The sequence below is a fragment of the Fundulus heteroclitus genome, chromosome 20, assembly GCF_011125445.2.
Source record: "Fundulus heteroclitus isolate FHET01 chromosome 20, MU-UCD_Fhet_4.1, whole genome shotgun sequence".
NCBI classification, from domain to species: domain Eukaryota; kingdom Metazoa; phylum Chordata; class Actinopteri; order Cyprinodontiformes; family Fundulidae; genus Fundulus; species Fundulus heteroclitus.
Window position 1 is genome coordinate 17,812,666 of NC_046380.1, and position 25,357 is coordinate 17,838,022.

General features: G+C 38.9%; 1 protein-coding gene across 1 annotated transcript in view; it reads left to right on the forward strand.

The window, feature by feature from the left end:
- The first annotated feature begins 9,185 nt into the window (after nt 1-9,185).
- Nucleotides 9,186-25,357, forward strand: part of foxj3 (forkhead box J3) — a 123,671-nt gene continuing 107,499 nt past the window's right edge. Inside the window, exon 1 of the mRNA XM_036151299.1 lies at nt 9,186-9,267. The gene's annotated coding sequence lies outside the window, so the exon portion shown is untranslated. The remainder of the gene's footprint in view (nt 9,268-25,357) is intronic.

Genomic DNA, 25,357 nt, shown 5'->3' on the forward strand with positions numbered 1-25,357 from the left:
GAGCACTTCCGCTTCTTCTTCTTCTTCTTCCGTTTTGATGGTGGTTGACGAAGAACTTCTTTGTGCATTACTGCCACCTTCTAGATTGGCGCACGGATCAGAAACTTTATACTACTACTATTATTTCTACTACCACTACTTCTACTTTTACTACTACTACTACTACTACTAATACTACTACTATTATTGTGGTTATTATTAAAAAAATATTACTACCACTATAATAATAATAATAATAATAATAATAATAATAATAATAACAATAATAATAATAATAATAATAATAATAATAATAATAATAATAATAATAATAATAATTATTATTATTATTATTATTATTATTACTATTATTATTATAACTTTATATTCTTGATAATAATGATAGAATTATCAGTAAATATATTATAGTAACTGAGAATTTACCAATGTATATATATATATATATATATATATATATATATATATATATATATATATATATATTATCTTATTATTATTGTTATTATTATTATTAAATATTAATCTGCTGATTATATCCATTCATTCATTCATTTTCTTACGCTTATCCCTGCTGGGGTCGCACTGGTGCTGGTGCCTATATCCACCTGTCAATGGGCGAGAGGCGGGGTACACCCTGGACAGGTCGCCAGTCTGTTGCAGGGCAACACAGAGAAACACAGGACAAACAACCATTCACACACACACTCACACCTAAGGAGAATTGAGAGAGGCCAGTTAACCTAACAGTCATGTTTTTGGACCTTGGGAGGAAGCCAAAGTACCCTTATATATATATATATATATATATATATATATATATATATATATATATATATATACAAAATGTTTTTAAAGCCGTCAAACAACATATCTTCAAATGTTTAGGAAAGGTCTAACTGACACTGAAATACTTGTAAATAACATCAGTTCGGACACAGGATGGTAAAGTTTAATTCCCTGTCATGTGTCTACAACATTATTACAAGTGCGTCCCCCTCAGGCATATTTCCCACCACCTTCTACGCAGGTTCCCTCTGAACAGCATCTTTAATTCCTCAGGAAAATGTATCAGAAAATAAGAGCATAAGGCTCTAAACGTTTCTTTTTAATCTGGACATTTATAAACGCATTTAATCCCTTCATATTCTAGTTTTATATGCTGCTTGTGATGTTTGTGGCAAATTTGGTTCAGGGAGACATAATATGGAGACATGTTCTTATGGATTTTCGTTGGAAAACCTGCTTTCACATACTCTGATGTTCACTATTCACTGGTCCCAGATCAGGGTGTGGGACAAAGGGACATCGACACTTTCCATTAGTGCCCCTTTTTCTTGTCTCCTGCCACCTTCGGATCCCCTTCTTGAAAGCTCCCGTGAAGATCCTCTGACCCAACTCACCTTATCTATTCTTGGAAAGCTTTTTGCAATAATGTTGAAAAGAAGGCTGTACAAGTAATAATAATAAAAAAAACGGATTCCTTTCTGTCCCAAATAATCCTCACAATGAAGCACTTTCGGTGGGCCTGTGTGTGTGTGTGTGTGTGTGTGTGTGTGTGTGTGTGTGTGTGTGTGTGTGTGCCATGCTGTGTGCATTTGTGTTAAATAGCATAATTGTTCTTTAACTCTTGGCAAATCGCATTTTATTCAATGGTTGGTTTCAACTTGCTCTAAAGATGGCTGAAGTGTTTCATTGACTTTCTGCACACACTAAGAGTTTTTATGGAGAAATATCATGCAACACGTAAACCTTTAAAATGATCCTTCACAGGCTGCCACTCCATCACAACGCGACACAGACAATGATGCACAAACACAAGGAAAACTGAGAGGGGCCAACTACATAACTTGCATGTTTTCTGCTGTTACAACTTAATCAACAACTACAGGAGGAAGCCAGAGTACCTGTAAAGAGCAAGTGAACAAAGAAAGGACTTGGATGGGATCTGTGAGGCAAAGGTGCTAACAGCTTACATGCTGTGCAGCTCTAGAGAAAACAGAACAGGAAACAAATGTGTGAAGAGCTGAAATCTGTTTCTTGCACAAACATGGCTGGTATGAGCAACAAAAGAAGAACATTAATGGCCAGAGAGAGGTTAACCAAGAAAGAAGGTTTAGTTTCTTTATTACTAGAAATAAGGCAGGTGTCTGAGGGCAAGAACAGCCTGCATTATTATAACTTAAAGAGGTGTATTGTTTTCTCTATTTTTGTTTTTAGTTAAGAAAAGGGATGGATAACTTTAGAAACAAGTTTTGTTAAGTTGGAATGGAGATTTTACCAGAAGTCCTCCAGCTACAACTGAAGGCTGCTTCAGCTCAAAGGCCAGTGTGCCTGTTTTTCACACCCTTTCTCCAATTTTTGACTTTTTGAACTTCCACCGGAGGAATTTGAAGATGAGGTTGGTAATCCTCAAAAATAAATAAATAAATAAATAAATAAATAATTTCTCAAGAACAAAGTAGACTGTGTCATTTTTAATCTAAATCACAGTAACATTACAGTTTACATAGAAACATCATTCAAAATTAGAGTTAAATGAAAGAAATGTATTTTATTTATTAATTGAGGAATTTATTTATTTGATTTATTTATTTCACTCTAAAAGAGAATGTAGCTCCAACTTAAATGAATTGCTTGAATTTGTAACAAGATATTGAATTAAGTTTACCCAACGTCATTTATTTATGATGGTTTAACTTGAAAACTAAATCAATCAAGATAGATTAATTAAATTACTTGTTATCAATCTTATTATTAGTATAACTATTCATGTTGTCATGAATTTTGGTATAATTATTTATTTAAATGTTCAAAAAACAAATGTTTCTTGCGTCATTCACTATTGACCCACAGGTGGCGCTGTTGTACTATGAAACAGCCAATCATGGAAATGAATGCGGTTTCTATGTTTCTGACCAAGTGTGACTGCAGTGATTGACCAGATTGGTTTTGTAGAAATTGCTTTCAGAATTAATAATATTTGTAAAATGTGTTTGCTTTACCTCTGAATGAGGATGCACAAGCATTTAAAATGTTCGGAGGTTGGGAGATGACTAATATAGACAGTATTTATTGAATATAAATAAAACAAGGGGATAAAACAATCTATTTTATGTGGTACATTTTATTATGCATTTACGTCTTTTGGATAGAAAGATAAAACGTGAAAAAATAAGTTTTACATTTTTATATAAAATGTACACAAAGTACTTTTTATCAATATAGAGTCAAAACATTCATGCTTAAGCTTAGAAAACTTTGCTCACATTGACACATAAGGTACACTTATGTGTACACTCATATGCAACAAAAGTTCACCAGCACACATAGACACATTGAAACAAGTTTTAAAACGTTCCCTTGAGAGAAAACAGAAAGCTTTCAGATTTTTTTCTTTAAAAAGAACAAAGTTGTGACCAACTCTAGGTTAGACAGCAGCTTCTATCAGATAACCTTGACCACTCAGAGCGCTTCACAGCAGCTTTGGATGGAAATTTGTGCACAGCAACTGTAGCAGATGAGCTGAGAGATAAATAAGAAACAATCTGGTATCCAATCGCATCAGCTCTTTTTGAACTTTTTGTCAGTCACAAATTTAATACGTTTGCAAGCTAACATTTAGAAAATTAAAAAAAATTAATTGGGGTGATTGGTGAAAGACACCTATTAATTTCTGCTAAAATACCAAACCATGTAACTTATTGAAGCTAAACGTGCACATTTATGTTGAAGAACATAACATGCATGACATTGGACAGCAATAAACAGCAACTCCCACTGTTATAACAGAGGTGAATCAAGGACAAGGTCATAAGGAACTTTGATCCTCTGATTACATAGCCAGCCGATAAATGTTAAGGTTTGTTATCCTTAACATTTATCAGGGCGGAAGTTTGTACTAGTCCAAAGAAAAACTTTTGCTCCTAATTCCATGTTTAAATAAAATGTTTACAAGAAAATGCATTTCCAATTTTTTGGGGTTTACAAATTTCAAAACGAAATCTGTAAACCCAAGCAGACATTCATTATTTATCATGACTGTTAATTTTGAGAAGTGCAAATATAAACTGTCAAATAGTTTTTTTTTTTATATAATGAAAGTAGAAAGTTACAAATCGTGTGGCAGAAGGAGAACAGGACGTGTTGCACACAGTGGAGAGCATGACAGCTGAACGGTGGAACCAATTTAATTCATTTCAATTTATTTATTTAACACAAGTTCACGACATGTCATCTCAAGGCACTTTACAAAGTTAATTCTTTAATATCATCCAGATAGGTCGGTTAAAAACGTTTCTATCTAAGGAAACCCTGCAGAATTGTGTCATTGATTTTGCAGCAATCCCTCATTCCGAACATTCATGTAGCCACGGTGGACAGTGGCTAGCAATGTGTTGTTAACTTTGTAGCAATCCCTCCAAGTGAGCATGCATGTAGCGACAGTGGACAGTCACTTGCATTGTGTCATTGACTTTGCAGAATTGACTCCTCCTGGTTGTAATCCACGCTTTTATTTAATTGCGGTTGGATTACTGTAATTCCCTTCATCTCAAAATCCGCCAGTCCTCACTTGCTCATCTGAAGCTGGTGAAAATTGCTGCAGCTGCACGTCTTTACACAGGAACGTGTAACAGAGAGCATATTACTCTTGTCCTGGCTTACCTTCATTGGCTCCCAGTGTATTTTAGAGTTCATTTTAAAATCCTTCTGTTCGTTTTTAAAGTCTTACATAACTTGGCTCCGCCTTACTTGGTAGAGCTTCTCCAATGCTACACCCCCAATCACTCTTAGGTCCGCAGGAAAGTTACTCCTGGTGGTTCCCAGCTCAAAGCGGAAGCTCAGAGGAGACAGGGCCTTCTCTATTTAGACCTATATGGAATGCTCTACCCATGCATATATGCATATATATTGTTTAAAAACATACTTTTACTCACTGGCCTTCAGATCAACTGAGATTTGATTTTACGTAACTTTTAGTAGTACAGTTGTTATCTGTATTTGCATTGTTTGATTGTGTTTTGTAGCAAGTTTCTTAATTTATTATTGTGAGCTTAGTTTTTCCATTTTATCTCTTGGTATCATTTTATTGTTTTTAATGTTCAGTACTTTATGTCCGCTGTAACTGGTGGTAAAGCACTTTACAAATAAAGTTGATGATGATGTTGTGGATGACGATGATGCTGATGATGATAATGATACTGCTGATGATGATGATGAGAGCGTAGCGACAGTGGGCAGTCACTTACATTGTGTCGTTGACTTTGCAGCAATCCCTCATACTGAGTATGCATGTAGCGACAGTGGAGAGGAAAACTTCCCTTTAGCAGGAAGAGCCAGTCTCAGTGTGAAAGCCATCTGCCACGACCGACTTGGGGTTTGAGAAGACGGAGCAGAGACATAGAAAGAGCACAGAAGCACATTTCCAGAAGTACTTTCTATGTAAAAAAAAAAAGCAAAAGCGTAATGCCAGTACTAGCTCCTTAAGTGGCTTGATCTAGGAGAGAAATGTAGCTGATAAAATAAGTTCTAAGCCAGTTTTCAAGTCAAGAGGATGAACAAGCGCACATACAGAAACAATTGAGCCAAGTGTATCATCTATAGGAGAAGTTTGCAGCTAGCTCAGCTGATCCCCCCTCCAGGATGGTGTCCCAGCAGTGAATGATGAGAAGCCAGGAGCTTAAATAGTGAGGCAGGGGTGGAAGATGACAAAGTAACCAACTGAGGAAATGTGGAGCAGCTGTGGCAGAATGACGGCAGAGAAGCAGAGGGAAGGAGACTAATTGACATGAATGGAGCTGAACACAAAGAAATCAAAACTCTAACAGATATCTATCAGAAATAATTCAAAATGTTCAAAGAACAGATCACAAGAAGAAACTAAACGCAGAGGAATAAACTAATGAGGCAAAACCTTAGAACATAATATAGAACAAGGGATTGATTAAAAAAAAAACATCTGTGGATGGTAACAACATTAGACAAATCCATATATATATATTCTTTAATTCTTTGACAATGTCTTTAAAGCTAATGGGATTGATAATGTTTAATAAACAGCCTGATGAAATCCTCAAAGGTTTGAAGATTTGCAGGTCATAAAAAGTCCCTGTCTTCTGCAGCAGGATGCAGAACGGCCAGTAGAATCAGCACTTCAATTGATCATCAAACCATTTAAATTGGTCTCCAGCGACATTAGGACAATACTATAATCATTTACAACCTGCTAATATGCACGTTGAAACGTTCAAAAGAAAGAAAGAAAGAAAACTACACAGAATGTTTATTTTGCATAACCTGGCAACTAACAGCTTGTAGATTATGTTTAAAGCATTAGTAAATGCTTTATTATTAAGATAAAGATGATAAAGATGATCAGTGGTGTCACCAGTACGGATCTAGGGAGAGGCAATGACCAGTACTGGCCAGACATTATTTAAATAATCTGTTCTAATACAAATTTTTAGAAAGTATAGAAGCTTTAGTAGGTTGTGATATTTATTTTTATTGTAATTTTCTTTGTACTTCTCAAGGTGCCAATTGTGAATATCTATCAAACGCTTCTTGCCTTAAATAGATTCATTACACATGAAGTGATATAGTTCAAGCATTTATTAATTTTGTTAATTTAGGTGAAAATGGCGTACAGCTCATAAAAAAAAAACATTTAGTTTCTCAGTCAATTAGAACACTAGATAAGGCCAATTAAAAAATATATTTAACAGAGAAATGTTATGTTACTCACTCTATGGGGAAGACTACAGTTGTCCAGCAAACAGTCGCTGACACCCTCCAGAAGGTAAGATTCAAAAGGTCATTGCTAAAATAGCTGGCTGTTCACAGAGTGCTGCATCCAAGCACGTCAATGGAAAGTTTAGAGAAAGTAAAAAGTGTTGTGGACAAAGATAAGGCAACAAGAATAATGTAAATTAAATCCAGAGGTGGGTGGTAACTAGTTACATTTACTCAGTTACATTTACTTGAGTAACTTTTTGAAAAAAATTTACTTTTAGGAATAGTTTTATTACACTGACTGTACTTTTTACTTATACTTGAGTCATATTATTCCTGTAGATGCCTAGAGATTCACAACAAAATTTGTTTAAGGGCTATAAAAGTGGATTTTACATATGTCTCCTTTAAATGTGAAAATGTCCTCTTTTAAAATAGAGTTTGAGAACGACGAAGTCTGTGTTCTACTTGTGAAAAAAACAACAACACATAAAACAAAAACGAACAGATGTTATAAAACAATTGTGTTTTTTTGGCATTAGAAGCACAATAAATGTTTGCAGGAGAGAGGACTGGCCCAGCCAGGGCACCATTAATTCAAGAGCTGCCACTTGTTATGGCTGTGCTTGATGAGCAATCTCCACTGGGCTTCTTTTTCACCTCAGCATACCTAAAAGACTCATGCCACACAGAAAAAAATAAAATAAATCTGGCATCTGTTGGTTCTGCCTAAGCATATTTAGTTACTTTAACACCATTGTTTCATGTCTTAAAGAGAACATAATAACATTGTGTAGAGATACTATCACTGAAGACAAAAAAAAAATGCATTTGTTGGATCTATCTAAGCATATCTTGTTGATTCGTCATTATTGTTTCATCTTCTTAGAGAACGTAATAATATTGTGTAGGTACTACATAATAAATTAATGGAATGAGAGAAATTAATTTTCCTGAAATACTCTGTTATGGTCGCACAGAATGCAGTGTTGGTTCACGTGAGTTGGTTCACCAATAGGGTTTCCTATTTCTTAAACCCCAAACCCTCAGTTTTTATATTTTTGGAGGGAAGTGACTGAGTTGTGTTGAAGTAAACTGACCAAATCATCTTTAATTAATGCAACATTATAGACTGCGAAAGCAAAAGGTTTGTGTGCAACCAGTGTCCACTATTGAATTAAGTAGATCCAAAGCATTAGTACTGATGCACTAATCAATGCAAAATAAGCCCTGATCACGTGCATATTTGTTGTACATACTTTAAGATGGGTTAAAAGTCTTTTATAATATTGTGATTTTTGATTAACCAGAATTGCGTTAACTAAGCCATAATCATCCAAAGTAAGAGAATCAAACACTTGAAATACATCACTGTGTGCATGAAATCAACTTTTCCTCGATATTCTAATTTACTGAGATGCAGCCTCTCTGTTTTCTGTTTTCATAGTTTAATTTAGTAAAGATGTTGTTTTGCAGCGTCAATCTTATCTTGTCATGTGTTTAGGACTATGCCGCACAGTTTATTAGTAGAAAAGTACAGTATAATCACCCGACGCGACCTACGAATACAGCACATGAATTGATTAATTTATCGATGGAGGCGCTTCCGTGTCTGGGGTGCGTTTTTTCGTTTGCGGGCGCAAGATTTCAACCGCGCTAGTTTCTGTGGCGGCAGGCGCGGTGAAAAAACAGAGAGGTGGGAGGGAGTGGGGGGGAGAGAGATTTATGCGAAAGTAGTTCCGGGCACCGAACTGAGAGGGGAGAGTCCCGGATGTTGGCTCCTCTGCCGCTCGAGAGAAAGGCGAACGAGAGAAGGCGGAGAAGCAGAGCAGAGCAGAGGAGAGAGGGACGGCGCGGCACCGCAGGCACACCGGGCGAACATCTCTGCACAGAGGACAACAACTGTCAGGAGCACAGGGCTGCTGCTGAGTCGGCGGGGGGGAGGACACTGTGCGGGCAAGAGGCGGTGGACGGAGCGGGGAGACCGCTGCTGTTAAACTACCGTCAGGATTACCACTGAGAGAGAGAGAGAAGGAGAGAGAGAGGAAGAGAGAGAGAGAGAGAGGGGGAGCCGCCGTCTCTGCTGCTTTCATCCCGAGTAAGTGAGCTACACGCGAATGGAAGTTGAACCAAAGGCCCCACGAAATGGACGACTTTGACGGGGAAGTGAGCTGCAGAGAAGTTCTGGAGCGGGGGTTGGGCCCCGACTAAAAGCTTTCTGCTCAAGTGTTTCTTGTGGAATAGTGTATTATTTTTTTGCTGCTGTTGTGTTTTTTTTTTGTGTGTGCTCCGGTCCAGCCAAGCGAGTGTTTTTTTTTTTTTTTTTTCCCCGCGGCCGGTGGAGGTGTACTCTCCTCCGGAGCCGTTTGCTCCAAAAACTCTGCCGGAGTTGACAGCTCCTGCGTTAGTTAGCCATGCTAGCTCCGCCGTGCAACCGGTGACAAGTGGCGGGGCAACTTTGACAGCTAAACTAGCCAGCCTGTGTGTTTGGCAGCGCACTCTAGCTGAGGGTTGACGGGTTTTCTACAGCTAATTCAGGTGCTTGTTTAATTATTGTTATTTTTTTGTTGTTGTTTTGCATTTGAGATGGTTTGGTGAGCTGTGCCCCGAACCCCTCCAGCAGCAGCAGCAGCAGCAGCAGCCATGGTTAGCTAGCTGTTTGGTATGTGAGGCGTTGTGGGTCCAGCATGGAGAGTGGGTGAGCCCAGTGTCATCTGGCTTCCCTGCGTGCTCTGGCGCTGTTTGATTCACAGCTGTTGCGGCGTGTTTTCTCCTCCTGTCACTCGTCTGTTTTTCTTTTTTTTACTAAAAAAAAAAAAAGATTAAAAATAAATAACCGGTGAGCCTCCGTATAAAGTGCTCGGCTTTAATCAACAAGTGCAAAACGTGTTTCAGTGGGGATTTCATGATGCTGATCTGCAGCCTGGCTGTGGTGAAAGTGCTGATTGTTTTGAAAACGCGCACAGTTTGGGATTTATATACTTATTCCAGGATATTAATGGGAGAATCTAGTTTTTTCTTTTTTGTTTGTTTGTTGGTAAGCTCTGTTAGTTGCGTTGTGTTTTGCTGTGATCAAACAGAGAAATCTGTTTACTCGTGGGAGTTGTATGTCGAAATAAACAATTTAATTAGACTTGGATTTAACGTTCAAATGTTACCAAGATGTTTCTTGGTTTAAAACTCTGGCTGTTAAAAAGCTGAAATTGGTTGAAGTATTCATGCGGTTGAACCCAGTAATCAGTTGTGACCCATAAATAAAAAAAAAAAAAGAAAGGATTCTCTGCGATGAACGTTTTACCCTTTTTTTTTTAATAGTGCTTCTTATAATCCATCACAACAAATTCAGTTTGAATGAGCACCAAAAGAACATTTTATTGATACCATGAGGGACTGTGTGGGTTTTGCAAATAAGGGTAGCTGCAGCATTATTCATGCTGACATTCTGAAGTGATCCTCGCTCCTCGCTTTATATTATAACGAGTAAGACGTCCTGACCCAAGACGCATTATTCCACCAAAATAATGCGTTCCTGCTATTTAGATCTGCATTAGTTTTAGTAGACAGGATGATAGAAGGGTTGCACATCAAAATGCAGAATTTAATCAGAATATAACCCCATTAAAGAAACTTTTAAATTAATGATATCAAAACCATATGTTTTTTTTGTTGTTTTTTTTAAGCATTAGGATTGTTGGAGCATTTAAAGCTGGCGAAAATGATGTTCCCTAATTTGCACGGAACCTGAGAAAGTCATGAAACGCAATCACAAAAAAATTGCTTTTGTCTCAACCAATGATCGGTGATGATTGTTCTGCCCTTTTTAGTTCCCAGAATAAATGTCAAAACAATTGTTTTACCTGCAAGTGCGGCAGAAAATGAGAAACATTCAATCGAGACCAAGATTATTCATACATGCAATAAACTGGAACACTTACAGCCTTAGAAAGCTGTAAAGAGTTGTGAGCCAAATCTCTCACAGACACACACGAAAAATGCTTAATTTCAAATGTTTCTTCTAGGTTTTGCTATTAGAAAGTCAAACGATTCTTAGTGAATCTTCTGGCCTTTCAAGGGAGTAGAATACCTGTCTAAACAAATATTTACTCTTGAAATAGCATCATGTTACCCCTATAAACATCTTTATCAGGACTGTATCCTTGCTCAATCCTGTCATGCTGCATGCAGGGGCGCCTCCAGAAAGTTTTGTAATGGTCAACCAGATATGGGGCTCTCTGATATTCTTTGGCCTGCCTCTGAAAACCAAAAGCTCTTATAATGCACTGCCAAAAGGGAACTAAATTTAAGTAAAATATTCTTGAAATGGGTATGTTTTTCTTTGATTTGAGCAGCTAAATAAGACTATTTGCCAATGGGATGAGTATTCTTTACACCTAAATTAAGATAATTGGATATCCTGCACTTGAAATAAGATGATGGAGATGAGTTGTTCTTATTTTAAGTGCAAATATCTCATTCTATTGGCAAATAGTCTTATTTACCTGCTCAAATCAAGGACAAATACACAAATTTCAGGAAGATTTTACTTACTTTGAGGTCCCTTCTCCAATGTCACCTTTTTTGCTGATTTCTTTTTTATTTCTTTTTTTGCTTTAGTAATTTCATCATGAGCTTCTCACGTTACGTCGAAGTTTCACGATATTGACCAAAAATAGATCAATTTAGCGCAGTCTTATTTCTTTCATTTAAAACAGAAGAGCAGCAAAATTGTTAAAATTATAGAATCAAAACGATAGATTCATAGCTTTTTAATTTCATTTAAAAGTAATCCTGCAAAACGTTCCAATACTTTTCAGATAAACACATTGTGCAGAACTTTTATCACGTTTTTCTTCTTCTGCTCTTTACAGAGTAACACTGGGAGTATAGCGTGCTGATATTGGCTGAACAGTCAGGCTGCAGTAGCTTTCTTTTAGCCAGCTGACAGGCAGTCTGCAGCAGCTCATGGGACAGGGGCAGTTCTGCTGCAGGAAGAAACTGCAGCCTCATTAAAAGACTTTAAACAATGCTTTTAAAGTGTCGGTGCGCTTTGCCTGGTGTTATTCCAGATTAAAGATGAGCAAATTAAAGTACAGGCTATTAGCTAATCGTTATCTCCTCTTATGAAAACCTTCTTTCATCTGAAAGATAACATTGAAAAAGGAGGATTTTTGACTCAAATCAAACCCCCCCCCTTCAACAAACCTAACCCTGACAGACCTTCTGCTTCAGCTAACAAAATGCCCATAGCGTTAGTCAGCTCCCACAATCAAAGGTCAGACCTGGTTTGCTTCTTAATCACCCATCCTTTAAATAGCAGGCCTACAGTGCTGTCTGGATCCAGGCTATTTGTGCGTGCAGCTGTAGAGGACACATGGCGTTTAGGTTATGATGGTCTTCCATCCAGGTATAGCAGCCAAATGTAGCTGCACTTAGCTGAAAACAAGCTTCACTCATGTTTCAGCCTTTTATTTATTTTATTTTTTGATAATATATAGGTTCTCTTGATCAGATAAGTGTGAAGGAATAATCCAGGGAGGTTTCATGAGAAAGCTTTTGCTTGCCTCATAAAATAGGATTGCAGCACTGAAAGACTTCTCACTTTCTTCATGCTTTTTGGCCTTTGATGCCGGTCCTGATTCAAGAAGAGAAGTTGAAGAGCAAATGTCTTTTTTTTTTTTTTTTTTAAGGCTAGACTTTGATAGCAAAAATAAAAGCTAAAGCACACACTGTGCCACTTGTGGTCCTTAAATTACAACTTTTCAGGCTTGCTTGTTATAATCTGAGTAAATATTCTTTACCTGCATTGCTCTTCGGAAATATATTTACTAGTGATGCATTTTTTTTCCTGGCCAGTACACATTTCAATATATATCTAGATTAATTTATTTATTCTAAATAAATATATGATTCTGCCTGTACTAATTTTGACTGATCCAGATTTTATTTTCTTCCCCCTAATTATCTGTTCATAAATGTTCCTATCTGTTGATCTGTAGAATATCAATCAGAGCTCAACAGATCAATAAACATGGGCTAATTCTAGTCTCTGGTCAATTAATCTGTGCAAATCTGTGGTTTATCCAAATGAATGGGCATGCACCAATTAATTGGGCCAGAGAGCAGAACCGGCCAAGTTTCCCTTAAAAAGTCTCCGTCTGGTAATCTGCAGGTGAAAGACAGCAGAAACCAGCATGCATCAAGACTGCCACTTTGTTCTGCCCATAAATGCATCAATCAAAACCGTGTATTTTGAATTACTTTGATCTTAATAAAAGATCAGACGGAGTTTATGCTTTGCTGCAAAAAACGAGGACTGTCTTGTTTATCCCTTATTTATTTGTTTGATTCAAAGCTGCAGCACATTTTTTCTTCAATGTGTCATAGAGGCGGAAAGGAAAGTGTAACTGGCCAGGAAAACCACGACCAGTGCATCTCCAACTTATACCCAAACCTGTGCATGAATGTGTGAATTTCATACCTTCTTTCTTGGTTATTCTGCTTCGCTAGTTAGTAATTTATTTACGGACGATTCTGACTCTTTAATGTCTTTAGTGTGTCTGTTCTTGATTTCATTATAATATTTCTGACCCCGTCGGGACAAACTTGCCCCCTTCTACAAATCAAAGAGTTGTCTTGCATCGGACGGAACGTGATTTCCCGAGTTATTGTTAAAATTGGCGGCAGAATTGTGAGACTCGGTAAGACCTTTAGCTTCCAGGGTTCAGGTGAGGTGGTAAACTTTAGAGGTTAGCTTACCTTACTCTTGTCTTCCCAATCACTTGCAATGAACAGATAACATTTAACCGTGGGGGTTAGGGGGGTCTCTTAACGGACGAGCGTTTTATTTATATATATATATATATATATATATATATATATATATATATATATATATATATATATATATATATATATATATATATATATATATATATATATATATATATATATATATAATGTCGACGCTTCCTACAGTTTTCGTTAGAAGCTCCTCATTTTGAATTCTGCCTGTGGGCCTGCGCCGAGCCGCTCTCGCTGACACGGTTTTTAATTTCTCCCCTTGTTGAAGTGATTATTCAAATGGCCATCCGTGAGGTGTAGTTATCAGACTCCTGGTGGTCCTTTAGCCCGTGGCAACGAGAGCCGCCATCAAAGCCCCCCCCCACTTCATCTCCACGCCGTGTTGTTGGACGGCACCCAACAGGCAATCTCTGTTGCAACCTCTATTAGACTGTCACCCCCCCCCCCCCCCCCCCACCACCCCCTGCCTCCCTGAGGCTGGAAACCTTGTGAGCTGCGCGATTGGCAGATGGCGATTTATTCATAAGGAGTTGTGATGTTTTTGGTCAAAGGTCTCAGTCTGTTGTGTTTTTTTTACAGTGACTTATCGTTTGGCTAATCTCAGGCTGCTTTGGAGCTTTATGTATGCTTTTCTCCTGGCGAAGAGATAAAAAGGGGATCTCGCTCATTGTTTCACGGATTCCCGTCCTGCGTCTAGGCTAGGCTGGGTTTTTTTTTTTTTTTTGTTAACGCTGTGGAGTTTCCGTCTCACGTGAGGCGAGGAGGGAATTGCTCAGTCTTCATTAGTGACACTCTCCATTGCTGGAATGCAGATGAGCTATGAAGCCAATTCATCTCCTGGAAATGCCTCCCCGATTCCAATTTGAATCTTGTTTGTGGTCGCATTGTGTGAGCCCACTTCTCCATGTTAAAGAAGTCTCTTTATCTGAGGGATCAGAGGGGGGATAATTGCACTTAAGTGAACCTCATTTAGCGCTGGCCAGAGCAATTACCGTAACTGCAGTTCTTCCTCCTCACTTTTTTTTTTTTTTTTTAATCCTATTTTTTATGAAGGCAGAGAGTAGCTGTCATTGAGTGTCTGTAGCTGAATAGAATGGCATTGACATGGCATCATGGGAACGACATGTCCTTCGATAGATTTTAATTAGTTTTTGCAGTTTACCCCCCCCCCCCCTCCCCTCCTGTCTGAAGAAAAGTGTAATTAAAAATGACAATTAGAGTAGCAATATTTTAGCAATGATTGAAAATGAATTATTCTCTGGGTAGAGTAAGGTGGAACAAGCCAGAAATGTTTCTTTAGGCAAAACTCCCTGGGCTGTTTTTTTTTTTTTTTTTTTTCTTGGTGGTGGTGTTTTATCATTAATGTTATTCAGGAGCCAAAATTTTGAGTTTTGCTCAGCTGGGCGCTTTAATCTATTTTTGCTGTCAATTAATGAATTTTTAAAGAGCCCTTCGCTGGATACGGTTGGATGTGGGAATGCGGCGCCCGGTTCGGTTTTCAAACGATGCCTCCACTCCACCGCTCGCGCGCGCAACCCTCCTCGCGGGATGGAGAGAGAGAGAGAGAGAGAGCGAATTTACTGAAGCTCTAGACTTTCATTTTTTATTCATTCAGCAATGCACTGTCTGAGCTCTCCTCATCTGACCTCCTCCCGATCCTATCGAGCGGAGTTTTGTCAGCGAACGAGTCCAATACGCTCCGATTCATCTCTTGGCTGGGAGTGCGGCGTCGACATGAAATCAGGGAAGCTTGTGATATTTAATTCAGCTGGCCTGTTGCCGAACGTTATTGGAACATTTGCACAGATATATGTTTCATCTGAAAACGTATCTGTTTATTTCCCCAGTCTGACTAATCAGGGGAACTACTGTAACAACCCACAGCAGAGCTTGCTGGGGAAGTTTAGCCAGAATGGGAGAGGAGGTTGGGCTGGGGGGGGGGGGGGGGGGGATGGAGGCCTCTGCACTGTAGCACAAGGCGGTTTCTGTGACTCATTTCACATTAGTGAATAGTAAAAATGATGAATAAAGGTTTCGAATGTTCATACAAACATTTTATCAATCATTTGTATTGTTTTTAAGTTAAACAAAGACAAAAATATAGCTGTTTGGAGCTAAATAGCTTTCTTCAGACCAGCTATTTATTGGTCTATGTCCTCTGTTCGTCCATCACACAACAGGAGCAGTCCAAGCTGTAAGAAGCAATTGGGTCTGCAGAGACGGACCCTCCCTCCATCCAGAACTTGTACAGGTCTAGGGTTAGGAGGAGGACAGCTAGCAATTCAATTCAATTTTATTTATAAAATAAAATCAAATCATGAAACACGTCATCTCAAGGCACTTTCCAAAGTCAAGTTCAATCATATTATACAGATTGGGTCAGATTGTACAGATTGGTCAAAAATGTCCTATATAAGGAAACCAGTTGATTGCATCAAAGTCTTGACAAGCAGCATTCACTCCTGGAGAAGCGTAGAGCCACAGGAAGAGTCATCTGCATTGTACATGGCTTTGCTGCAATCCCTCATACTGAGCAAGCATGAAGCGACAGTGGGAAGAAAAACTCCCCTTTAACGGGAAGGAAAACCTCCGACAGAACCAGGCTCAGTATGAACGGTCATCTGCCTCGACCGACTGGGGTTACAGAAGACAGAGCAGAGACACAACAAGAGAAACAAAAAAGCACAGAAGCACACATTGATCCAGTAATCTGTTCTACATTAGATGGTAGTAGCGGGTGAGCCGTCTTCTCTGGATGATCATCTAGCATCTCTGCAGACCTCACACATCCTGGACACGCACTGTCTAGAATTTTACCATCAGGTTGGCGCTACAGGGTGCTAATTGCAAAAAAAAAAAAAAAATATATATATATATATATATATATATATATATATATATATATATATATATATATATATATATATATATATATATATATATATATATATATAATCTCATTCAAAAAGGTTTATTTTCCTCTCCCTTTTTATATCTTTATACTTCGAAGGTCTTCACTGAGAGCAAAGTGGAACCAGTCAAAATCCTTGTTTGTGCGCACAACTTTGGCAAATAAACTGATTCCATTTCTTTTATCTGTGATTTAATTTTCAGTGCAATTAATGAATACAAAATGTACCATTGGTTGAGTTTTTTTTTTTTTTAAATGCCTCGGAGCATGTATTTATTCATTTTTTTGTTTTGGTTTTTTTACACTTTGTCCTTGAGCGTTGATAGGTCCTCTGAGTTTTTGCCATCAGTGAAAGGATTTCATGTTCTTGGATGATTCACACTCTTGGGAGACCTTTTGTGCAGAAAGTAGAGCTCTCTAAGCTGACACAGCTTAAGTATTGTGGAGCGTTCATTATAATATTTTGCATAAGTGCTCATTCATTGCAGTCACTGCTCTGGCAGGTTTAAGATAACACTTTTAAAAAAAACATGTTCAAAAATTGGCAAAGCTAAAGAAATTTGGAGTGTAGAAGAAGAATGGACATTTGAAGTCAAATTAATGTTTAAAATTCCCTTGTAGCCTGACATTTCTTTTTTGAAATTATTATATTCCGTATCTTAATAGGGCTAGACAACTAATTGCATGCGCAATATAATTATAATCGCAATTTTAAAAAACGTGATTTCCAAATCTCAGAGGTCTGCAATGTTTGGCTATGTAACAATTAATGGATAAGACGCGTCCTTTGGGTGTTGGTCATATGTTTAAAGTGGGTTTTCCTCCACATGGAAGGGAAGAGAGTTGCAGCAGAGAGATAATCTCATTTTACTATTTGTTTTAGAGTTTATATGATCAATACTTTTTTACCAGAAACTTTCAGCATTAATACATAGACTTGTTTGGTGGTTGAACTTTGCACTCTTATATTCAACAAGGATTGACGTCCAACTCAACAAGCTATTCCACTCAATAATAATAATAATAATAATAATTAATATTCTGTTTAATGAAAAGTTACATTTCCTGTTTTGAATAGTCATTGTTTTCAAACATCTTTATCTACAGGCTGTTTTTGGTGCTTGTGGTTAATGCAGAGAAAAGTCAAAATTAAATTGCAATAGCAGTTATGGTTGAAAATGTATCGCAATTTAGATTTTTGGCAAAATTGTACAGCCCTCTCTGTTAACATGCAAAATTGTAAGGGAAATTTAATTTGAGATCACAGCTATACAACAGTATAACTTAATGTCCAGAGCAGAAGTTTTTTTTCTAGATGTGCATAGAGGAGGGGAGCCCCTCTGTAATTCAGTGTGAGGCTGAAGTTTCAGAGGTTAATCCATTGTGACGTTATCGCACCTTAAAGCAGCGATGTCCTGATCTGGATTCTCTTGTCCTCAATGCTGCTCAGAGTCATCTTAACACTAGAAAAATTTGCACCTACCGGTTCACAGTATGATCCAGACGTCTCGTGACGTCAAGAAAATGAATGCCAAACATATTCTTGATGCCTCCACAGCTGAAAATGCAGTAGAATAACGGCATACACGTCATCAGCAGTGGTATGTAGAGTTCACATATTGTGACTGTTCCTTTTTTTTCTCAGAACTAGTGACGTTCGTGACGTTGCCGTTTAAATTTTCTTTGACACCAGCAGATATTTTGTCCCAATAGGAGATTCTGCTTTGTTAAAAATGCTGCTGTGATGTACTATTGTGTTTATTGCAATGGGTATAAAAGCAAATTAATAAGAACTATTACAAACTTTATCTGTGATTCCTCAATCGTAGCTTTCCAAACACACATATTGCTTTAAAAATAACATTGACCCAGTATTGACCAACAACATTTACTACAATCACTGTATTTAATGTTTTAAAACCACAAAATAACATTCCCAATTAGAGCTGGGCAATAAATGGATTTATTCAATTAGTTTGAATTTACAATGCATAAAAATTATTATTTTTTTGGATAATACGGATTTTATTGTTGTACAAGTGAAGTGAAGCCTGTTCATAGCTCATTGTGTATTACCACTAGCAGCAAACATTTTGTTATATTATCATTGTTTACAATGGCAGGGCCCGCCATCTTGTTTTACCAGCATGTTTCACAGCTTGTATTTAGTTGCCCTTCTAATTCAGGTTTAACTCCCAGACAAAATGCATAAAATAATAGCAAGTTTTAAAAACAATTTCTTTAATTTTCGTTTGTGAAATGAAAAGGAGGGAAAAAAAATATTATTTGGATTTGTTATAATAAGACTCAGCCCAAACCAGCTGCAGACTTCATTAAAAACTCGTTCTTTTGCAGATGTTTAGAAGTGTTAGGCTAATAGTAGCATCTTTATTACGTCTTATTAAAGCTGTAGTTGGTAGTCCTGTTCAGAAACACTTTTTCTTATGCTGGGTGAAATGGTCCCTGCCTTCTGATGGTTGTCAATACATTATGTATTCAGAAAAAGGAGGTTAAAAACATTAGAACTCTGTAATAGCTGCAGGCCTGTAAAAACTCTGACCAATCCCTGCCGTTCGGTCCGAATGGAAAAAACCAATCAGATGCGGTCGTGTCTCATCCTGCCCACGTCCCCCTCTGTCCCTTCAGTTCCAGGGGTTCTGCCTTATCTATTGGTCGTCCCACATGCCAGCCATTGTGACGCGCTGACGTAACGCCAGTGTGCTCGTTTCTTGTTAGCTTCCGCTTGCTGGCTGCGCACTTCTAGTGTTTATGTAGCCGGTTAGCTTCGGTGTTAGCCGTTCATTTTAGCTCTCACTGTATACTTTAACGATGGCTAAGAGTTGCAAGAAGCAAATGTGTACAAGTTTATGAGACGAAAGGAAATACCCCAGTAGAAAGAAATAAGACCACAGTGGATCTGGGAGATTTTTTTTCACGAGACCAAGACCCCAAGAATAGTGTAACAGTAGTTAAGACGCTCTTGCGAATGCGCAGTTATTCAAATAGGAACTTTAGGTTTCTTCATGGTAATCACAGGAGGTTTTCATCTAAGACTGGCCAATAATTTAAATGTATACCGTATTACACCACATAGTCTGATAAAACACGCTAAAAAAAGAAAACAGTCATACAAGACTGATAAAACATTTATATCAGTTTTCTGTATGTTTTAAGCAGTGTAAAGACAGCAGAGCAATACTGCATTGAAGTTTTTAGCCTGACAAAATGTTTACTATTACCTGAGGACAGTGCTGGGCGTCAGATGAGAAGCTAATTAATTTAGTGTTAAAAATGTTAGCTTTGTTCAAGCAGCTATTTGTTAATGTAAGGATATTTTTCTGTTGTTTTTACCTGAAATGAAGCGGAGAAACTGATCATAAGGGCTATTTACCCAGTAGTCTTATGTGCGTCCGTTAGCGTGAGTGACCAAGTTTCCTATTGTGTCTCGTTGAAAGCGATACGTACATGATGTGACTGGATCTGACCCGTTCAGATTTCTGACCTAAAACGTTGTAGAAAATCACCTGAAGGGAGTAATTTAAACACAAATTGACACATTCAGCAGCGTCAGATTTAAAGTTTGTATGAAAGAAGATTGGGGAGGTGCTGGTGGGTGACGAGTGAGAATGCATAGACTTTATGATGTTAAGTTGGATCGCAAGCTTTGAAGCAAAACTTGATGTTTGTGTTTTTTTTTTTTTTTACAAATTTCCTTTTATCCCATTTTACCAAATGTGGGTCAAATTGAGCCGAGTCAGCCTTTGCTGTGGTAAAAGCATGCGTCTGGTTTACTGCAACAGCATTTTAAGTCTGAAAAGAAAATCTGCAGCGCATGTTTTCAATATGGCCGCATTGAGCTGTGTTGATACTGTAGCAGTTTGAAGGTTTTGAGATGTTTTTTTTTCACCTGACCTCTCCTTAAAAGTGCAATAATATGCTATGAACACTTCCCCTAAAACACCCACAGCTACAGTTAAAATATGTCTTCAGGAAATGCACATCTTGCTTCTGCTGAGGAGTTTGCAGCAACGCTAGCCAGTCCTTTTTCTGTTTTGATACGACTTGTTGATAATTTGGATCTCAATGTGTGTTTTTTTTTTTTTTTTTGTGGTTCTAGCTGTTCATACGTGATGGAAAATAAAATACAGGAGGGGGTTGTTCTCCTGCCTCATACGCAGAGCCATTTGCTTTGATATTTGCAATTCTTAATCCCTGCTTGAATTAGCACGCGACGCTGAGCTCATCATTCTTTTAATGGTTGTCGGGTCTGAAGCGAAGGTGATCACAGCCAGAGCAGGTCGCATCAGGCCTGCTGCTCAGGTGTGCCTTATTTTATTTTTATTTTTTTTTAGTAGTTCATCTTTATCATTTAGCAAAATGTGAATTTCTGAGAGAAATGGGTTGAAATGCAGTGATTCCAGTGCGTGGTTATGAAATGGTTTGTTTACAAAATGGAAGCAGGGAATGTTTGAAATGGCGACGCGTATTATATGCGGTAAATTCATGGCCCCCATCTAACCGGGAGTCCATGCAGACCCGTCTTTGTGAGTAAATATGGATTGCACAGTCCTGTGGTTTAATGTTTGTTATCGCAGATTTAAGCACGTAGTTTACCGGCCAGTGACTTAAGCTCATACACTCTCAGCACATCATTGATCGTAAAGTCACGAGACGGGATGCGCCGTGTTGGGTCAGCGTGGACGTTTGCACGGGAAACGGGTTCACTTCTAAAACGTCAGTCGCTGGCTGATTTGGGACGAGGGTCAACACGGGCCGTTTCCAGAAATAAATTCACATAAATGTTGGCGAATTTGTTATTGCAGTGCGTGCGAGCCCCCGTGATTTGTAGCGGCGAGTGCCAAGCTGTGCAGATGTGGTGTTATTGGAACGAAGGTGAAGTGAAGTCTATTAGGCCCGATGATTTTTAGCTCTTTTCCCCGCTGCTGCTGTCATTTGTTGCCGTTCTTTTCTCTACCTGATGGATTAGCCTTACATGTCGCACTCTTTATTTTTGTTATTCCTTCATCTGTGATTCAGAAAACCCCCTCACAGAAGCCAAGGATTCTCTCTGCGGAGCTGGAGCAAACGTCGATCTACACAGACCGGGGGAACCCGCACACAAGCGATGGCTCTCCTGCCCCACCGCCCCCCTTTTTTTTTGTTTTATTTATTTTTATTTTGCTCTCTCACACGGCCCCCGTTTTTGTCGGTCCGTGTTTCCATTTTGTTCCTGGTCGTCTCTGTCTCTCGCTTTACAACGCGCTCTCCTGTGCTCTTCACTTAGCAAACACGTCTGTGGAGAATTCAGAAGAATGCATCTTGTTGCTCAGATGAGTCATACTTCCTCTGGCCTGCATGCCTCTCCCTCAGGGTGGATGAATGAGAGGGCGGAGAGGTTAGCGAGAGGAGGGGCAGAGACGACGACGTGGTCGGGGCCTGTTGCCTAATGTAATTAAGACTGCGTCCGTCGCGGGGTTTTTACGCTTTTACATCTGAGCTGCATTTTAAAAAAAAAAAATTTCTCTGACAGCTTTGACCAGGCTGAGTCACTACCTTCGCGAAGTGTTTGGAAATCTCAGGCTCGGGTCTGACCCCGCCAGTCTGCCAAGGTGCTGTTGCCCCTGGAGCGCTGCCCGGGGCCCAGGCTCCGCAGGAAAACAACGCTGGAATGTGAGAAAGCCGTCTCTGCTGTACTGGAGAGACGTTTATATGGATGGGATATAAATATGCATTCTGCTGTGTAAAACACGCGTTTTCACTCCTTTTTTTTAATTCTCTGAAATTGATTCAATTTTACAGTCTGCCACAGAAATGCACAGTTGAACGTCTTAGCCTTTTATAAAACGTGGAAAGTATCACTGTGGCGCGAGGCCTTCCTCGGCGCTGCTGCTTTTTTCTTCTATACCTGCTTTCTTTGGTCTCCTGCCAAAACTTATGACTCACAGGAGACCAAATGACCTACTTTGTGGGAGCGCCAGAGGATCTTTCTTTTTTTTTTTTTTTTTTTCTCTCCTTTTTTTATTTGCAAGACAGAACGCAGGGTAAATATAAGTCAATTAAAATGCACTTAATACACCCATTTTTGGATTTAAGCATCTAAAGGCTGTGTCAGCACGGAAGCCACCTCAGAGGATTCCCTTTATTATCACAAGCCGGGAAGATATGCAGTAAACAGTTTAGAGCTGCTGTTTCATTAAAAAAGCAAACCGAGTCTGAGGCCACAGCGGTTTTTTGTTAAGCCAATTAAAAGTATAACTCATTTAAGCGCTGTCATAATCCGGCTATATGTGCTCTTATTTCGCGTCCGCCGCTTCCCGCTTTGTTCGGGATGTTTCGGAGATTATGGTTTCTGCACGCAGACAAAGCGTTGGCATCAGTGAAAGTGGAGGGAAGGCCTTGGGAGTTTGTTTTAGTAATTACAGAGTTGTGGCTGCGCTGTGAGGGTGAAGTTTGAACAGTTGCGTTTGTGTTTTATGTGGATTAGGGCGGCAGATAAAAGTCGTGCACAGGAGCGGTTTCAACCCCGAACGCCTGGGCTCGCCTCGCTGCGAGAAGGAGGCGCGGATCGGATCAGAGGCCCGCCGGATCACCGAGGTGCTTCCAGCGGGTTTTTCAATGGAGGAGAGATGCATCCTTGCAGCAGATGGAATTTCCATTTTAATCGCTAATTGCTGTTTTTCGCTCGTGTTGCTTCTTCATTGATGCAGAAACAAGCTGCGCCGTTGAAAGCGTTTACACGTCTCTGCCTCCTTTTGATTTGTCAGTTTTGTTTTAGTCTGTCGCCTTCGTCTTGACACGATCGGGGCCCCCCCGTTCGCGCCGACCTCCTGGAAAACCCCCCCCAGGCATGCCCGCCCCGGGGTGTGTGTTCAGTCATTTATTCAGCTTCCTTTTTAAAAGACTACCATGCCTTCACTTCCCTTCATGTTTCCCTCCTCTTATTAAGATGCAAAAGGCAGAGAAGTGTTTGGTCTGAAAGGGGGGTTACTGGCATGTACAGTGGGGGGTTAGGGAGGTGCTGCAAGCATCGGGACTTTAATGACTTAATGTGCACTGTATGCCCCTGCCACACTCCAGCTAACTTCTGCTGGCAGCTCGCATCACTCTGATTTCCTTCCTTTTCGCAAAGCGTCCTCTCGCAGAGAGCGAAAATGGTGCGCTGACAAAAGTGACTATAATTGGAGAGGAACAAATTATGAACTCTCTGGTTAATGCTGATTGCAGCTTGGGTTTATGCCTGATAATCCCCATTAAGTAGGCCGAAATGACTGCCTCTTTGAACACCTCCTTTTATTTTTTTTTATCTTGTCTGTTTGCAATAAATTTGCAATTAATTTTTTTCGCATACTTCCTTTTCTCTGAAAGGTCCCTGCGGTGAACCTGTTTGACCAACGCTCGGGGATTTTGATTTTTCTTTTATGAAGCCCTCCCTTTTAACCAAAATCCTCCCGAGACCCTTTCTTTTAAAGTCCAATCTAGAAGTCTCTCGTTCCAGGTGCATGCAGCCATGATTGCCTGTTTGTATTATCAGTCTGCCATAAAAGCATTTTTTTTTTCCCAGCACTGTGCTGAGTGGGACGTTTCTACAGGAGCTAAAAAGCAGAGCAACCAGTCAGTGATGACGTTGCTTGACCTTTTCTTTTACCGGCTTTAGGATTAAATCTGTCGCGGCTCAAATTTACAGCAGCACCACACGTCGCTTAACATGAAACTTCTCATATGTTTAATTTATATATATGGCAAGCATGTTTATTCTTCAGTGGCAAATGCTTTTCAGAACACGCACATTGCTGTCGAAGCTTAAACTAATTGTACATTTTAATTAAGATGATTACCACTCGTTAGGTCGCACTGATTTGAGCAATAAAAGCTGTACTACAGAAGCAAAATTAAAAAAAAAAGTGAATGCATTTATTCCTGTACCCAACTCTCTGTTAGATTTCTTAACTTGAGCGGGTTGTAACTCCAACATAATCTATTTCTTCTATTTGATAAATACTGTTAAGCATCAAACTTCATTAACTGCATTCCTTGCTTTGCAGATGGCCAGTAAACATTTTTTGACAGTAAATGTATTAACTTACTCAGTCCTGGAACAGTGGCCGGTATCGGAGTATACAAAGTAAAAAAAAAAAAAAGTTATGGTTTCAAAGCCATTAACATTGTTCCATAGTATCGCAGAGCTGCCCCTCCACCACCTATTGCTGCACACTGCTGGAGAAAAAAAAAGAAGAGACAACTACACTTTGTTCACAGGACAATTATGGCTGTTTGGAAATACTTTAGGTTGTGACAAAACACTCTAAAATCACGGCGTAAAGACTAAAAAAGCGCCCCCTATAAGTCTTCTGTGGAACTACAGTATATTTAGCAAGCTATGAGCTCAAAAACTCAACTTTTTTTTCTTTTTTTTTTTTACAAAAAGGAACAATATTGTGCGCAACAAGCACTTGAATACCACCACGAAATTTAGTGGATATTTATTGTATATTTTTGCCTAAATCTATACATGAATAAATCTAAATAACAGCAAATGCGTCTCACAGGCTAGTTAGTTATTAAATTTTGCAGCAATATCAATATGGAGATAAGAATAAAAGTGAAAGATGGCTTAATTGCTGTCAATATCATCAGCACAATATTCAAAAAAAATATCACGGTGGCATGTTTTCCTAAGTATAACTGTAATAATAAATATTATGTTAGCTGGAGGAATAATTGTTGGTCTTGCGTTTTTAAGTGAGATTAGATCGTAGCGCACATGCTGGGTTTTAAAGTTTTGTGTAAATTGGGTTTTACTGAAGGCTGTCATACCATGAGAATCTGATATTGGCCCATAACCAACCCCTATTAATAGGAAACCTTACTGCCTCCACAGCCTGAGGTTAAAAGAACATTAGAAACGAACAACACTGT